Genomic DNA, 19,887 nt, shown 5'->3' on the forward strand with positions numbered 1-19,887 from the left:
TTCTTAATATTTTTTAACAAATTGCCAATTATCCTGTTGCGGAACATTCGTCTACGAATGTCTCTAAACAGATTTCTCCTTCTACTACCATGCACAGAGTTATCTCCTGCTCTAGCAGTAACATTTTTGAGGGGCTTTTCCTTCCCGTTTAAATTGGCTCTCTTTTTCTGAAGTAAAACATGTTCTGTAGTGATACTTTTTCGTCTGCAAATGTTTTTTAAAAAAGATTTTGTTGTCTTACCCGGAATTGTTTTGGTGACTTGACAAGTTTTTATTGTAGAGGACTGCTGCAATGCTTTACCAAGGTGGGGTATAAGTCGCTTTGCTTCTTTTCTTCTCCTTTGCCTTGAGGGCATGTTTGAATTTTTCAAAAAATCTTGAGTTGAATCTGTGGTAAATTTTAAAAAAATTTTTATTAAATACTATTACCAAACAGTAAATCAATAACAGTAAGCAAACAATTAACACACTAGATGTCAATTCTACCTATGGTAATTTAGCAGCATAGAAAGAATATGTACTGCTAGAATTTCATAGCCAGTATGGGGCATATTTACAAAGCCTTTGAGCCATTTTAAGTCAAAAAACACATTTTTAAAACACATCAAGTAAGTAAATTATTCTCCCAGATTCATGGGGAAGTGACTTAAAATGCCCTAACACACATGAGGGCATATTTACAAGGCCCTTGCACCACTTTTGCGTCACTTTTAACATGAGGAAAATGACGTGAAAGTGGCTTCAAGTCCTTATAAATATGCCCCATGCTGACTATGAAACTCTAGCAATACATATCAAGAAACCTAAAGTGCTTGAAGAAACATTTTTAAACACATCAAGTAAGCAAATTATTCTCCCAGATTCATGGGGAAGTGACTTAAAATGCCCTAACACACATGGGGACGTATTTACAAGGCCCTTGCACCACTTATGCGTCACTTTTAACATGGGGAAAATAATGTGAAAGTGACTCAAAGTCCTTGTAAATATGCCCCATGTTGGCTATGAAACTCTAGCAGTACATATCAAGACACCTAAATGACTTCAAGAAACGTTTTTAAACACATCAAGTAAACAAATTATTCTCCCTGATTCATGGGGCAAGTGACTTAAATTGGCCTAACACACATGGGGGCGTATTTACAAGGCCCTTGCACCACTTTTGCAACACTTTTAACATGGGGAAAATGACGTGAAAGTGGCTTCAAGTCCTTATAAATATGCCCCATGCTGGCTATGAAACTCTAGCAGTACATATCAAGAAACCTAAATGACTTTAAGAATCGTTTTTAAACACATCAAGTAAGCAAATTATTCTCCCTGATTCATGGGGCAAGTGACTTAAAATGCCCTAACACACATGGGAGCATATTTACAAAGCCCTTGCACCACTTTTGCGTCACTTTTAACATGGAGAAAATAACGTGAAAGTGGCTCAAAGGCCTTGTAAATATGCCCCATGCTGGCTATGAAACTCTAGCAGTACATATCAAAAAACCTAAATGAATTCAAGAAACGTTTTTAAACACATCAAGTAAGAAAATTATTCTCCCAGATTCATGGAGAAGTGACTTAAAATGCCCTAACACACATGAGGGCGTATTTACAAGGCCCTTGCACCACTTTTGCGTCACTTTTAACATGGGGAAAATAACGTGAAAGTGGCTCAAAGTCCTTATAAATATGTCCCATGCTGACTATGAAACTCTAGCAGTACATATCAAGAAACCTAAATGACTTCAAGAAACGTTTTTAAACACATCAAGTAAGCAAATTATTCTCCCCCATTCATGGGGAAGTGACTTAAAATGCCCTAACACACATGAGGGCGTATTTACAAGGCATACTAGTCTCTATCTAAATTAAATGAATCTTTCCTCTCCCTAGCAAATGCTGCTTGAATTTCAAAACAGTCTCAGACACACACCAATTTTTCTTTAGCAGAGCAAAGGGTATACACTCCAGAGGCTACAACCAGATTATTCTCCCAGATTCATGGAGAAGTGACTTAAAATGCCCTAACACACATGAGGGCGTATTTACAAGGCCCTTGCACCACTTTTGCGTCACTTTTAACATGGGGAAAATAACGTGAAAGTGGCTCAAAGTCCTTATAAATATGTCCCATGCTGACTATAAAACTCTAGCAGTACATATCAAGAAACCTAAATGACTTCAAGAAACGTTTTTAAACACATCAAGTAAGCAAATTATTCTCCCCCATTCATGGGGAAGTGACTTAAAATGCCCTAACACACATGAGGGCGTATTAACAAGGCATACTAGTCTCTATCTAAATTAAATGAATCTTTTCTCTCCTTAGCAAATGCTTTTTGAATTTCAAAACAGTCTCAGACACACACCAATTTTTCTTTAGCAGAGCAAAGGGTATACACTCCAGAGGCTGCAACCAGATTGTTCTCCCAGATTCATGAAGAAGTGACTTAAAATGCCCTAACACACATGAGGGCGGATTTACAAGGCCCTTGCACCACTTTTGCGTCACTTTTAACATGGGGAAAATAACGTGAAAGTGGCTCAAAGTACTTATAAATATGCCCCATGCTGACTATGAAACTCTAGCAGTACATATCAAGAAACCTAAATGACTTCAAGAAACGTTTTTAAACACATCAAGTAAGCAAATTATTCAACCCCATTCATGGGGAAGTGACTTAAAATGCCCTAACACACATGAGGGCATATTTACAAGGCATTCTAGTCTCTATCTAAATTAAATGAATCTTTTCTCTCCTTAGCAAATGCTTTTTGAATTTCAAAACAGTCTCAGACACACGCCAATTTTTCTTTAGCAGAGCAAAGGGTATACACTCCAGAGGCTGCAACCAGATTATTCTCCCAGATTCATGGAGAAGTGACTTAAAATGCCCTAACACATATGAGGGCGGATTTACAAGGCCCTTGCACCACTTTTGCGTCACTTTTAACATGGGGAAAATAACGTGAAAGTGGCTCAAAGGCCTTGTAAATATGCCCCATGCTGGCTATGAAACTCTAGCCGTACATATCAAGAAACCCAAATGACTTCAAGAAACGTTTTTAAACACATCAAGTAAGCAAATTATTCTCCCTGAATCACGGGGCAAGTGAAATATTTGTTTAAAGAAGCAGACACCATTTTTTCCTTCTCTTAAATTTAAAAAGCATTGCTTTTCCATAAAAACGATTTTCAAGTCAAAATTTGAAAACACAGCACAGCTCCTATGTATAAGCACACCCTGTCAGTACTAAAACTTCAATTTATCTCTAATTACAATTTCTCAAAGAAACAAAATCTTTTTGTAAAACATTTGACACAAAGCAACATTTTAAATACACAACTTTCTTCCTAATTTTCTCCCTAAAGCATACTAGTCTCTATCTAAATAAATGAATCTTTTCTCACCTTAGCAAATGCTTTTTGATTTTCAAAACAGTCTCAGACACACACCAATTTTTCTTTAGCAGAGCAAAGAGTATGCACTCCAGAGGCTGCAACCAACAATGCCACAGAAATGCTGTAATTCATCACACATATCTCTCATGTCACCCAATCAAAACTCTTCCCTCACTTATTTCAAATCAACACCCTTCCCCCTCTGCCCTTTCTGCTTTTTTTCCATAGCAACTACCTCCTGAAAGACCTCTCATGTTTACAAGTTCACACAACAATGTTTCAAATGAACTCTGAACTCTCAGTACACCTGCTTATCCAGTGCAATGTTTCTTAAAATGATTTTTTCTTAACCATTCGAATTACATCTTTCAAAGAACACATCCATGCACCCTAACTTTCTGTTTTCAGCAATCAAAATCCACCAATCACTGCTACTGAATCATTAGCACTAAAACTCCACAGTTTTTTTCATTACAAACTCCTACTGTTCCAACTGCCATTTAATTCCCACACTTCATCTAACTGCAGCAGAACCGCCTTTCACAATGTTTTCTGTCTGGATTCTTGGACATAGCTACACCCACTGGGTTCACAGGTATGCTGATAACAGAAATTTACACAACCTCAATTTACAAAATGTGGAAATCAAATGGATTGGCCAGAGAGGATTGAAATGTCACCAATTGATACCTTTGGTGAAAACCTTTTTGCATTTGCCAAACCCTGACCTCATAATAGTGCACTGTCGAGGAAATGATTTGGGCACTTTGACTGGGGTAGGTCTGGAAATGCTTTTAAAGGACACCTTTGAGCAATTGATGGCACTTTTTCCTTAAACTGCCTTGTATATTCCAATATATGCCAAAGACAGAAATGGAGGTGGTCCAATCAATTTTGTCCACAAATTGAGAAAGCGAGGAAGCATGTAAATAAGTCTGTTTCAGCTTACATGAGAGACCATGGAATGGGCTCCATCTACAACAATAACTTGCGTTACTAGATGCAAGATATCTACAGAGAAGATGGTGTGCACTTCACAGATGAGGGGAACAGAGTTTTCATCCAGAATTTAAGACTGTGTATTGGTACATACTTATAAGTACCTAAATCTTCCACAGACCCAAAAGCTCTTTTCAGAGCTACCCTAACTATGATTACTCTATATAAATTTTAAATGTAACTTTTTTTTTACTAATTTTCGCGATTTACGCTTTCCGGAGCGCTACATCGGGCGCTAACCGCGCGAAAATTAGAATTTTTTTTTTTAGACATATATGAGCCTCTTCATCCACCCTCACAAAACCTAGGGCGTCAGGATATGTCTCCCTTGCCCCCTTTTACACAAACCCAGCATTGTTTATCATCCATCTTGTGTCCAAATTAGACCCTAACGCAAGATGGCGGACTCCCGTTACACTACCGGTAAGCTACCCGGTTCGCGTACTGGGTAGCGCTTCCACCGCAAAAAATCGAATTTTTTATTTTTTTAATTTTTTGTCCGCGGGGCCCTTTAATAGCCCCCACATCAATCCTAGGGGGTCAAGAGGGGTCTACCTTGCACCCTTCAATTCATTTCCCCCTTCGTTTATTTCCACCTCTTGTCTCTCGATCCTACCGAGAGACAAGATGGCGGCCGCTCCGAACTGTTTAGAATGTTCACAGTCACCAGGGAGCCAATCCGCTTCTCCACGCGAAGTTCCGTTACACGTCTGGTACGCGAAATGGGGTGCTAACCGGGACGCTGTCACAGATATATATATTTTCTTGAACGTTAATTTCTCAAAATCCACTGGAGCACATATCTTGAGACCTAGCAAAGGCACATCGGGCTACCAGTCCCTACAATTTTGCCAAGTTTCATAAAAATCCATTCAGCCGTTCGAGCTAAAAGTGAGTCCAACCGCCCTATGGAAATTAACATGGGGAAAACACGTTTTTAGACCCCCTTTTTACTCGGCCCCCACTTCACGAAACCCCCCCAAACTTTCAGGGGACGCTCAGAAACAAAATGTGCCATTTTCCTGAAACTTTCAGCCAACTCCGTCTTTCAACGCCAAAGTTATTCAACATAGAATTTTCAGAAATCCCTATTCAAAAAAATCCTAACTATATATACCTACTGGCGACCGCCAGTAGGTATATATATATATATATATATATATATATATATATATATATATATATATATATATATATATATATATATATTACCTACTGGCGGTCGCCAGTAGGTATATATAGTTAGGATTTTTTCTCTATGGGATTTTTGAAAATTCTATGTCTAATAACTTTGGCGTTTGTGGACGGAATTGGCTGAAATTTTCAGGAAAATGGAACATTTTGTTTCTGAGCAGCCCCTGACAATTTGGGGGGGTTTCATCAAGGGGGGGCCGAGAAAAAAGAGGGGTCTCAAAACACGTTTTTCCCATGTTAATTTCCATAGGGCGGTTGGCCTCACTTTTAGCTCGAACGGCTGAATGGATTTGCACGAAACTTGGCAAAATTGTAGGGACTGTTAGCCCGATGTGCCTTTGCTAGGTCTCAATATATGTGCTCCAGTGGATTTTGAGTAATTTAGGTTAAAAAAAAGATATATATCTGGGCGGAGCCTAACCACACATCTGATCTGATTGGCTGTCAGCACTTCATCCAAGAAGTGTTGGCAGCCATCTTGGGACCAATATACATGATAGCACCTCATTAAAAAGCATTGTAGTTAATAGAGGGTTTTAGGACTTTAGTTACATTATAAATCATTTGTTGATGGTACCATACTCGTTTTAGGAATTGTGGTGGGTTCTAAGGTGATTTTACCATGTGAAAAAACCTTCTGCTGTGATATCATGAATATTGTTTGAAAGAAAACTAATATCTCATGATTTTCCCACAGTGGTTTGGAAGGGGATCTATAAGCTAAACTGAAAGCATATTTTCTGTAAATTCACATTATCTTTCTCAGTCATGTGAAAATGAAGTCTGACATTCTCAGTAAAACATGTACATCCAACAAGGACAGAGACTGTCAGTTGATTCCTTTGTGTTCTACTGCAGCCTCCTAGAGTGTTCTAAAGAACAACTAGAGCGCTAACAGTCCTACTTATTACAAAGGTATGGCACACCTGAAGCCATCTTCATTGGAATAAAGTGGTAACTCTTAAAACATTTAATTTAAAAAAAAACAACATGAGGGGGTATATTTTGCCATAGAAAGTATGATTAGTGCTGCAGAATGAAAAATTAGGGCACATTTTGAGTGACTTCTCAAATCCTTTTCTATTTCATTAAAACATTCTGACATGCAGTCTCCCAAAATGGCCACCAGAGACAAAAGAGCCCAAATGTAGCCCAAATATCACCCAGATGTAGCCCAAGTATAGCCCAATGACAGAATGTCCCAGAGTGTTCTAAAGAACAACTAGAGCGCTAACAGTCCTACTTATTACAAAGGTATAGCACACCTAGAGCCATCGTGATGGGAATAAAGTGGTAACTCTTAAAACATTTAATTTAAAAAGGAACAAAATGAGGGGGTATATTATGCAATAGAAGGTATTATTAGTGCTGCAGAAAGAAAAATTAGGGCACATTTTGAGTGACTTTTCAAATCCTCTTCTATTTCATTAAAAAATTCTGACATGCAGACTCCCAAAATGGCCACCAGAGACAAAAGAGCCCAAATGCAGCCCAAATATCACCCAGATGTAGCCCAAGTATAGCCCAATGACAGAATGTCCCAGAGTGTTCTAAAGAACAACTAGAGCGCTAACAGTCCTACTTATTACAAAGGTATGGCACACCTGAAGCCATCTTGATTGGAATAAAGTGGTAACTCTTAAAACATTTAATTTAAAAAGGAACAAAATGAGGGGGTATATTTTGCCATATGAATTATGATTAGTGCTGCAGAAAGAAAAATTAGGGCACATTTTGAGTGACTTCTCAAACCCTCTTCAATTTCATTAAAAATTTCTGACATACAGTCTCCCAAGATGGCCACCAGAGACAAAAGAGCTCAAATGTAGCCCAAATATCACCCAGATGTACCCCAAGTATAGCCCAATGACAGAATGTCCCAGAGTGTTCTAAAGAACAACTAGAGCGCTAACAGTCTTACTTATGACAAAAGTATGGCACACCAGAAGCCATCTTGATTGGAATGAAGTGGTAAGTCTGAAAACACTCAATTTAAAAAGGAACAACATGAGGGGGTTAATTTTGCCATAGAAAGTATGATTAGTGCTTCAGAAAGAAAAATTAGGGATCATTTTGAGTGACTTCTCAAATCCTCTTCTATTTCATTAAAAAAATTCTGACATGCAGACTGAAACATGCACTTTGAATACCAGCAGCAGACGTCCCTGGTGAGCAGTAGCTTTACTACAGTGATCTAATGTGCAACTAGAGTGCTAACATTCAGAATTTATGGCAAATGTGTGACACATCTGAATGCCTTCTTGATGGAACCAAAGTAAACAAGCATTGAAAATGCAATAGATCTCGCCCTCGTTTAAGTTAAAGCCACTCTGTTTGTAATGAGGTGGCTTTTTAGCTTTGCTTTTATTAGTGTTTTTTCAACTTTCATGTAAATAACATGCATCTGTATGCATATAAGTATATGTATGCATGCATTTATGTTTGTATTTATATAGATATACAGATGATATATGTTTATATATGTATGTATATATATATATTCACTGAAAAAACCATAGGCTATAGACCATATATAGTTAGGAATTAGCATTTACAAAACCTTGAAAATTCACTGAAAAAACCATAGGTTATAGACCATATATAGTTAGGAATTCGCATTTACAAAACCTTATTTTACTCACACAAAACCATTGAAATTCGATATATAGTTAGTTGCACTAACTATATATTGCGCACCCGCAATCCACTGCTGATGATGTCACATATTACATCATTCATGACATGGTCAGTGACATCACTGATGACATCACTGATGACATCTCAAATGACATCACTGATGACATCTCAAATGACATCACTGATGACATCACTGATGACATCTCATTTGACATTACTGATCACATCACTGATGATATCATTCATGTGATAATACGATGAACCTCTTCAGACTCTAATATAACCTTAGATACAATCAGTGTAAACAGACACTCACAGACTGTCACTCATCCATGGAGTTACTCACACACCTAGTCAGTCATGCAAAGAATCAATCACACCTCCATTTCCTCAACTATACAGTTATACAAACTTTACTTATTCAAACATATACTAACACATATTTACTCTCTTATACAATCCCTGATACAAGTTCACAATGATCCATACAGCCACTCATACATTCACTGGATCTTATGCACAGTTATTTATATATGTCAACTCTCACATGTACTGTGTTTTACATATGTACTTACTTTGACATGTAGCACTGAGATATCCATTCACTCACCAATACACTCATGCACACAGTCAACCGCCCATACAGCTGTTTCCACATGCACTTTTGAAACCATACATCTAGTGAATCAACTGCTCACACATCTATGCACAGAGTCATACACCTCCCAGCCACCCACACACACTCAGTCTCCCATACAAATACTTGGGCAACCAATCAATAACCCATATAGTTACTCATATAGCTACCAACACATGCAACAGTTTACAGAACAACAGACATAATGATGCACAAATTAAGACAGTTTAGTCACTAACCCATGCACTCAGTGAGACACATTTAATCACTCACTCATACAGTCAGTCATGCACCTACTAAATCCTTCATCCAGACACTTATACATCCACTCATTCTTCAATATGTAAGACATATTTTAACTTTACAGAAACATACAGTCACTGGATGTTGTCATCAGTGATGTCATCAGTGATGTCATTTGAGATGTCATCAGTGATGTCATCAGTGATGTCACTGACCATGTCATGAATGATGTAATATGTGACATCATCAGCAGTGGATTGCGGGTGCGCGATATATAGTTAGTGCAACTAACTATATATCGAATTTCAATGGTTTTGTGTGAGTAAAATAAGGTTTTGTAAATGCGAATTCCTAACTATATATGGTCTATAACCTATGGTTTTTTCAGTGAATATATATATATATATCTGAGGATTCCCACAGGGGGAAATGAAAACGCACTCTCTCGTTTCAATTCAGTGATAGCGGTTTATTTAGTAACCAGTACCCAACGCGTTTTGCTTCTTACAAAGCTTGCTCACGGGATGTTGAGCCAGTTTCTAAGTCCTCCTTTTAAAAACCAGGTCATGTGACTTCCTGTGTTGTTGTTACATGCATGCTGGTTAATGTAGTTCCAATACATTTTAGTGTTTCCCACTCTTGTTTTGGGTTCTCTTGTGCCTCAGTTCTCCTGAAAAAACAAGATGGTGGCCAACACTTCCTGGTTCGGGCTGTAGCCGTATCTAAAGGTCCCATAGAAAATGCTGTTTGAAAAATTTCTAATTAAATTTTCTCAAGAACTACTAGAGGGATGTTCACCAAACATAGCAAAGGCACATCTGCATACCAGTCCCTACCATTTTGCCAAATCTGGTATAATTCCGTTCAGCCGTTCGAGCTGTAGCCTTGTCAGAATGTCCCTATTTAAATTAACATGGGAAAAACACATTTTGGGACCCCCCTTTTTTCTCGGCCCCCACTTGACCAATTCCCCCAAAACCTTCAGGGAAGGAGCGGAGCGCAGCGAGGCAAATTTAAGGAAAATTACAGGCAGATCCCTCAATCGGCGCCAAAGTTATTCATCAGTGATGTCATTTGAGATGTCATCAGTGATGTCTTCAGTGATGTCACTGACCATGCCATAAATAATGTAATTTGTGACATCATCAGCAGAGGATTGCGGGTGCGCGAAATATAGTTAGTACAACTAACTATATAGGAGCAATTTCAATGGTTTTTTAAATGCTAATTCCTAACTATATAAGGCCTGGAACCTATATATATATATATATATATATATATATATATATATATATATATATATATATATATATATATATATATATATATATATATATATATATATATATATATATATATATATATATATATATATAACCTACTGGCGTGTTGCCAGTCGGTATATATAGTTAGGATTATTTGTCTATGGAACTTTTGAAAATTCTATGTCTAATAACTTTGGCGTTTGTGGACGGAATCGGCTGAAATTTTCAGGAAAATGGCACATTTTGTTTCTGAGCAGCCCCTGAAAATTCGGGGGGGTTTCATCAAGGGGGGGCTGAGAAAAAAGGGGGTCCCAAAACATGTTTTTCCCATTCATTTTTCCATAGGGCCTTTGGCCTCACTTTTAGCTCGAACGGCTGAATGGATTTGCACGAAACTTGGCAAAATTGTAGGGACTGTTAGCCCGATGTGCCTTTGCTAGGTCTCAATATATGTGCTCCAGTGGTTTTTGATAAATTAACGTTTTAAAACAAGATATATATCTGTAACAGCGCTCCGGGCTGCGCTCCGGTCCGCTTACTTTTCGCGAAACGGAACTTTGCGCGCAGAAAGCTGATTGGCTCTCCGGTGTCTGTCAACATTCTAAACAGTCCGGAGCGGCCGCCATCTTATCTCTCGGTAGGATCGAGAGAGAAGAAGAGGTGAAAAACGAAGGGGGAATTTAATGAAAGGGGGCAAGGTATACCCCTCTTGACCCCCTAGGAATGATGTTGGGGTTAATAAAGGGTCCCGTGGGGAAAATAAAAAAAAAATTATTTTTCACGGTAGAAGCGCTTCCCGGGCCGCGAACTGGGCCGCAAACTGGTAGCGAAACGGGAATTCGCCATTTTGTGTTTCATTTTAATTAAATTACTAGGTATAAGGGGGTGCCGGAGACGTATCCTGACCCCTTATGTTTTCTGAGGGTGGCTGAGGAGGCTCATATATGTTGATACATGTCTTCCAGCGGCTGTGCGTGAGCTTTTTTTTTTTTTTTGCTGCGTGACGTCTGTTAACGTTCGATTCGATGGAAATCAGGAAGTGTTGACCACCATTTTGTCACTGCGAGTAAATATTTTGTTATAAATGAATCCTTATTGATAAACATTGTCTGCGCCATCTTGCCTTTTTGTCCAATGCCACAATTTTGTCGTGCACGGCAGCCATTTTAGATGCCTTGACCAGACCCACTCTCTGCACGCCGTCGATTCTCAGCACGGCTCCCCACCCTCGCAAGCATCTCCTCCACGCACTGGTCACCCCCGCTCTCTCTCTCATGCATGGGCCATATACTTCCCCCCATCTGCGCTGCTCTTCCCTGAGAATCACACCCTGTGCCCGCCCGACACCTCCCTTTCACCCTATTCACTACCGCACCCTCTGACACTCTTCTTCCTCTGTGTCCGATTGTCCAGGCCGGACCCAGGCTATCACCTAGCCCTGCGGATGTAGTTTATGGCCCCAGCTGTAGAGAATCCAGACATACCAATCCTCCCGATTCAGGCGTGAGACTACTGATTTCAGTGCTAGTCTTCCGCCTCCCGATTCCTGCAAGGAAAAACCCGGGGGCATATTACCAACAACTAGCGATAATTTTTGTCTCTAACTTGTTTAGAGACAAAAATTATCGCCGCACATCGGCGAATTTTATCGCAGATAAACCTTGCTATTAGCAAGGTTTATCGCAAATGCGATAAAAAACGGCCGCAATGCATTATTATCGCTGAAAAGTCAGCGATATTCATGCATTATCCAGCAAATGCTCTTAGCCATGTTATCCACCTTCCATTGGATAACATGGCTAAAAACTGCTCAGGGCAGGTGTTAGCTTTTGGAGATATTCGCGCTTAGCGCGAATATCTCCAAAAGTTGGTAATAGGAGATAGCGATGTTAGGGACTGTTTCCAGTCGCTAACATCTTGGCACGCCCACTTTGCATGTCATTAGTGATAAATATCACTGACATGCAAAGCGGGGCCCAAGATGGTCACTATCTCCTTTTAGCTGTCACTAACTGGTGTTAGCGACAGCTTGGTAATAGGGAGATAATTTTATCTCCTTTTTTTTGGCTTTTAAAGCCAAAAAAGCGGAAATAAACCCCCTTGATAATATGCCCCACGATTCCTCGGGGGTTTCAGCTGACAGGGCTTGGTATTGTGTTATGTGCTAATTCTTCCAGGAAACGTCAGAGGGTCGATGCAGGGGTTCTAGAAGGGGTGATAAACCATTTAAGCCTCATGAACAAGCGCATGGTCTTTTAAAGATTTGTGAAGTACTCGGGGCAGCGGTGTGTGTGTGCACTCTTTCAGGAGCGGGCGGGGGGGGGGGCACTGCCAGCAACTTGCCAGGCCAGGCAGTGTTCAACACGTGCATCACCCTTTGTCTGCCTGCTATTGCGCTCCATGCTTCGGAAAGGTAAGAAAAAGAACGTGCATTTGAGTTTGAAATGTCCGATCCTGTAGCAGTACACTTGCAAAGCCCACACATGACAATAACCTGATTCAAGGCCCCATTCACCCGATTTTAAAAAAAAATATAGTACTCCAAGAAAGTAGGATTATAAAACTTTATTAACTTTTAAATATAACGAACGCAACAAAAACTGTAAATATATTTAAACATTTTTTGATTAAAAAAAACAACAATGGTCAGAAGCTGTCTTTTGTGCGAATAGTCCCAAGGCAGCACAACGTGCTGAGTTGTGGAAGGCACCCAGGTGAAGAACCATCCCTTCTTTAAACCCCATGGTGACCAACTATAGTTTCAATGAGTGCTATGTCCCAGGTTTTACATAAAGTAGTGTTTACCTAGAGTGGTGCTGTGTAGGACACTCTGAATGGAAATTAACCAGAACTATAACGATAACAACAACAACAACAATAATATAACTTTTATGCCCAAATTACGCAAACATTTAGCTAATCTGCTAAAGGGGGGAGTCGCCATATCTTTTGATAATTTATTCACCCATCCGTAGCCTCTCTAATCTCCATTACAATGTGTTTCTTGCTGAAATTAACCAGAACTATAACCATAACAACAACAACAACAATAATATAACTTTAATGTCCAAATTACGCAAAGATTTAGCTAATCTGCTAAAGGGGGGAGTCGCCATTTCTTTGGATAATTTATTCATCCATCCGTAGCCTCTCTTATCTCCATTACAATATGTTTCTTGCTGTCGCTAGCTGATGAAAAAACTAAAGTGATAACTTCCTCATCCATATTTTGTCTTTCTTTGTTCCTTAAGATGTTATCTGTGTCAACCTCTTCCGAGAATGCTGATGCGTTAGGGATTTCCTTGTGTTTCTTAATAGCATTGGTGTCTGCACACTTCTTTGTCAATTCTGTGAACATGATAACTGCTTCATAAACAGACGATATCTTTGTTAAGTCATTAGTGTTAAGTGTGTCTGAAACTACAGTGCCCTTCTGTTTTTCTTTCTTCAGGCTCTACAGAGTTTTGTGTGTTGTTCTTTTGAGCGACAATTATTCCAGAGGTTTCAGGTTCACTTGTTTTGTCCTGCAGTGAGTTAACAGCTTTAGAGACTTCATGTTTATTTGCTATGTCCTGCTGTGCGTCAACTGCTTCAGAGACGTCAGCCTCATTTGTTATGTTTGACTAGATCCTGGACCTGCCCGGCCGCGCCCAAAATGGCGCCGGTGTAAATGGGACTCGTAACTGCTTGTTGTGTACTGGTTGCCCAACTTTGATATCACGAGATACGTATGCAGTTTTGAAGCACATGGCGGAGGCTCGTCTGCTGTAGTGGGGTGCCCCTTTATCGTTTCAGTTGCCATTCCGCCCGCTTTTGCTACACTGTGCCTTTTCCGCCATTCAGCTGTTTACCACCCGCTCTTACGGCTACAGCGTCTCGCTCACCATGTAGTTGAGTTGCTCCCACTCTTGCGGTGCAGCGATAGGCGGCTGCCACAGGACTCTTAAAATGGCGGCCGGCTCTTCGGATTTGGGCCTGGTCCAGTAAAATGGCCCTGGGACACCTTGGAACTCAGACGCTTGTCTGCCAGGGCTTGGGTCCCATTCTCGAAAGCGTCCCCTCAGCCTTGAAGATTCTACAAAAGTCTTGGGGGCCCTCGACTCCCGCAGGCTTCCGGTGGGGAGCGGCTGCCATGATTGCTTGCGGAATGGCCACGACGGAGCTACGAGATGGTGGTGCTCTCATGGTGACGCCAGCTTCAGTCTGAAACATCCAGAAACAAGGTGGGGCTTTCATCGTTTGGGAAAAAAAATGTTTTAATCCAATGAAAAGTGTTATTTTTAGGTCACATGACCTAGTCTTACATCATTAGGAAAACAAAAGTAAAATGAACCAATGAAAAGTTTTATTAACAAGTCACATGACCTGTTATGCTTACGTTACGCGCTGCGCGGCGCGCTCTGGATCGTTTCCGGGAAGCTGCGCCTTGCGCACCAGAGCACTTCCGGGTGCGCTAACGCGGCGCGTCATATGACGCATTACGCGACAACGCAGGTCCAGAATATAGTCAAAATGTCTCCACCAACCAGCGGTCGGAATACAACCGCTTTCAGCAGTCCAAAAAGTTCTGTTAAATCTTAAGAGCGGGAGCAACTCAACTACATGGTGAGCGAGACGCTGTAGTCGCAAGAGCGGGCGGTAAACAGCTGAATGGCGGAAGAGGCACAGAGTACCAAAAGCGGGCGGAATTTCAACTAAAACGGTAAAGGGGCGCCCCACTACAGCGTGTCTTCAGGTCAAACGGATTGTGGGACAAGGTCCAGAATGGAAGAGTCATCAAAAGGCAAAAAATTCCGCCGGACCCCGGGAGCCGGCCGCCTATGTCGGGGGCGATCTCAGGCCACACCAGGGCAACACGACTTGGGGAGGGGGCAGGAGCCAAGCGCCCCCTCCCAGTCCGCGCCATCTCACCGCCCCTCGGGGGCCTCCGTCAAGCGGTTTAGGGAGGCACCGTATCACATTGTTTTCCAATGCAGTCAGGTCCACAAACGGACCCCACTTACTTTGAATAGTGAAGCTGCAGCAGGTGCAAATAAGGTTTAGACAGTGTTACAAGCGCTGCTTAGAACTCTGAAGTATGGCACTCAACATCCAGGACTTATGCATTTTGTGTAAGGCAGTGACATCGAAGCAACTCAGGGACCAAAAGCATGAACGAACACTCACGTATGAAAATCTTATTTGGGGAAGGGGCAGGATCCAAACGCCCCCTCTCAGTTCGCGCCACTACACCGTATGTAGAAAATCTGAAGCCATCGTTCTACAAACTCTCAACGCTTGCTATCAGTGCATGAGTTTTATGCTCGATCGATTGAGCTAGCCGGATCGGGCAACAAAAAGTATAAAATAGTTATGTAAATAGTTATTTAATAAAATGTTTTACCCTGTTTCTTTGCTGGTGTGTTGTCTATATTTATAATATTTGCATAGGGTTTGTCGTTATTTTGGGCGGGGTGGGTGGCGGAGTCGAGCTGTCTTGCAGCCCTCATGGTGTGGAGCTCAGTTCATTTCACTATTTTCGTATTTCTCATGAAGGGTTGTTCCTAATGTTTGTATTTTAGCGAGGTCAAAAAGAGATCCAATTAGTGGTCTACTGATTTTGCTCGATTACTTTTATTTTTTACACGATTTTTCACTATCTGCAAAGACTAAACAGAGTATTGCGACTTTGTGCTTGGTTGTAAATAGAGAATGATCCAAAGAGAACCAATTCTAAAACAGTAAATGCTTGGATAACAATCAATCAAATGGAGAGACAAGCAGGTACGACGGATTACAACGGGGGTAAAGGTCTGCGTTAACTACCCTTCACTATCTGCAAAGAGAGAGTACTACTAAGAGAAAAGAGGGGAGGGGGGGCAGCGTTCAAAGCACATCAGCGTGCATAAACACGAAAACGTTTTTACCTATCACGTACTTGACATTTGACAGCTTTTGATATTTGCTATTAAAAAACCATTGAAATTCACAGAAAAAACCATAGGTTATAGTCCATATATAGTTAGGAATTTGCATTTACAAAACCTTGAAAATTCAATGAAAAAACCATTGGTTATAGAACATATATAGTTAGGAATTTGCATTTACAAAACCTTATTTTACTCGCATAAAACCATTGAAATTCCATATATAGTTAGATGCGCTAACTATATATCGCGCACCCGCAATCCACTGCTGATGATGTCACATATTACATCATTCATGACATGGTTAGTGACATCACTGATGACATCACTGATGACATCTCAAATGACATCACTGATAAAATCACTGATAACATCTCATTTGACATTACTGATCACATCACTGATGATATCATTCATGTGATAATACCATGAACCTCTTCAGACTCTAATATAACCTTAGATACAATCAGTGTAAACAGACAGTCACAGACTGTCACTCATCCATGGAGTTACTTACACACCTAGTCAGTCATGCAAACAATCAATCACACTTCCATTTCCTCAACTATACAGTTATACACACCTTACTTATTCAAACATATACTAACACATATTTACTCTGTTATACAATCCCTGATACAAGTTCACAATTATCCATACAGCCACTCACACATTCACTGGCTCTTCTGCACAGTTATTTATATATGTCAACTCTCACATGTACTGTGTTTTACATATGTACTTACTTTGACATGTAGCACTGAGATATCCATTCACTCACTAATACACTGATGCACACAGTCATCCGCCCATACAGCTGTTTCCACATGCAGTTTTGAACCCATACATATAGTGAATCAACTACTCACACATCTATGTACAGAGTCACACACCTCCCAGCTACCCATACACACACACTCAGTGTCCCATACAAATACTTGGACAACCAATCAATAACCCATACAGTTATTCATATAGCTACTGATCAACACATGCAGCAGTTTGTAGAACAACAGATATAATGATGCACAAATTAAGATAGTTTAGTCACTAACCCATGCACTCATTAAGACACATTTAATCATTCTCTCATACAGTCAGTCATGCACCTACTAAATCCTTCTTCCAGACACTTATACATCCACTCATTCTTCAATATGTAAGACACATTTTAACTTTACAGAAACATACAGTCACTGGATGTTGTCATCAGTGATGTCATTTGAGATGTCATCAGTGATGTCATCAGTGATGTCACTAACCATGTCATGAATGATGTAATATGTGACATCATCAGCAGTGGATTGCGGGTGCGCGATATATAGTTAGCGCATCTAACTATATATGGAATTTCAATGGTTTTATGCGAGTAAAATAAGGTTTTGTAAATGCAAATTCCTAACTATATATGTTCTATAACCAATGGTTTTTTCATTGAATATATATATATATATATATATATATATATATATATATATATATATTCACTGAAAAAACCATAGGTTATAGACCATATATAGTTAGGAATTAGCATTTACAAAACCTTGAACATTCACTGAAAAAACGATGGGTTATAGACCATATATAGTTAGGAATTAGCATTTACAAAACCTTATTTTACTCACACAAAACCATTGAAATTTCATATATAGTTAGTTGCACTAACTATATATCGCGCACCCGCAATCCACTGCTGATCATGTCACATATTACATCATTCATGACATGATCAGTGACATCACTGATGACATCACTGATGACATCTCAAATGACATCACTGATGACATCACTGATGACATCTCAAATGACATCACTGATGACATCACTGATGACAACATCCAGTGACTGTATGTTTCTGAAAAGTCAAAATATGTCTTACATATTGAAGAATGAGTGGATGTATAAGTGTCTGGATGAAGGATTTAGTAGGTGCATGACTGACTGTATGAGTGAGTGATTAAATGTGTCTCACTGAGTGCATGGGTTAGTGACTAAACTGTCTTAATTTGTGCATCATTATATCTGTTGTTCTGTAAACTGCTGCATGTGTTGATTAGTAGCTTTATGATTAAGTATATGGGTTATTGATTGGTTGCCCAAGTATTTGTATGGGAGAGTGAGTGTGTGTGTGGGTGGCTGTGATGTGTGTGACTATGTGCATAGATGTGTGAGCAGTTGATTCACTAGATGTATGGGTTCAAAAGTGCATGTGGAAACAGCTGTATGGGCGGTTGACTGTGTGCATTAGTGTATTAGTGAGTGAATGGATATCTCAGTGCTATATGTCAAAGTAAGTACATATGTAAAACATAGTACATGTGAGAGTTGACATATATAAATAACTGTGCATAAGAGCCAGTGAACGTGTGAGTGGCTGTATGGATCACTGTGAACTTGTATCAGGGATTGTATAACAGAGTAAATATGTGTTAGTATATGTTTGAATAAGTAAGGTGTGTATAACTGTATAGTTGAGGAAATGGAAGTGTGATTGATTCTTTGCATGACTGACTAGGTGTGTGAGCAACTCCATGGATGAGTGACAGTATGTGTGTGTCTGTTTACTCTGAGTGTATCTAAGATTATATTAGAGTCTGAAGAGGTTCACCGTATTATCACATGAATGATGTCATCAGTGATGTGATCAGTAATGTCAAATGAGATGTCATCAGTGATGTCATCAGTGATGTCATCAGTGATGTCATTTGAGATGTCATCAGTGATGTCATCAGTGATGTCATTTGAGATGTCATCAGTGATGTCATCAGTGATGTCATCAGTGATGTCACTGATAATGTCATGAATGATGTAATATGTGACATGATCAGCAGTGGATTGCGGGTGCGCGACAAATAGTTAGTGCAACTAACTATATATGAAATTTCAATGGTTTTGTGTGAGTAAAATAAGGTTTTGTAAATGCTAATTCCTAACTATATATGGTCTATAACCCATGGTTTTTTCAGTGAATTTTCAAGGTTTTGTAAATTCTAATTCCTAACTATATATGGTCTATAACCTATGGTTTTTTCAGTGAATTTCAATGGTTTTTTAATAGCAAATATCAAAAGCTTTAAAATGTCAAGTACGTGGTAGGTAAAAACATTTTCGTGTTTATGCACGCTGATGTGCTTTGAACGCTGCCCCACCTTTTTTTTCTTTTAGGAGTATTCTCTCTTTGCAGATAGTGAAAGGTAGGTAACGAAGGCCTTTGCCCCCGTTGTAATCCGTCGTGCCTGCTTCCCTCTCCATTTGATTGATTGTTATCCTAGCATTTATTGTTTTTGGAATTGGTTCTCTTTGGTTCATTCTCTATTTACAAACAAGCACAGAGTCGCAATACTCTGTTTAGTCTTTGCAGATAGTGAAAAATCGTTAAAAAAACAAAAGGAATCAAGCAAAATCAGTAGGCGACTAATGGGATCTCTTTTTGACCTCGCTAAAATAGAAACATTATGAACAACCCCTCATGAGAAATACGAAACTAGTGAGAGGAACTGAGCTCGACATCATGATGGCTGCAAGACAGCTCAGCTCCGCCGCCCACCCCACCCAAAATAACGACAAACCCTATGCAAATATTATAAATATATACAACACACCAGCAAA

General features: G+C 39.8%; 1 long non-coding RNA gene across 1 annotated transcript in view; it reads right to left on the reverse strand.

The window, feature by feature from the left end:
- Positions 1 to 248: 248 nt before the first annotated feature.
- Positions 249 to 19,887, reverse strand: part of LOC147668162 (uncharacterized) — a 61,484-nt gene continuing 41,845 nt past the window's right edge. The window contains exon 3 of the long non-coding RNA XR_015304150.1: positions 249 to 388. This is a non-coding gene — a long non-coding RNA (uncharacterized LOC147668162). The remainder of the gene's footprint in view (positions 389 to 19,887) is intronic.

This window comes from Lissotriton vulgaris, unplaced genomic scaffold, assembly GCF_964263255.1.
Source record: "Lissotriton vulgaris unplaced genomic scaffold, aLisVul1.2 SCAFFOLD_2896, whole genome shotgun sequence".
Lineage (NCBI taxonomy): Eukaryota > Metazoa > Chordata > Amphibia > Caudata > Salamandridae > Lissotriton > Lissotriton vulgaris.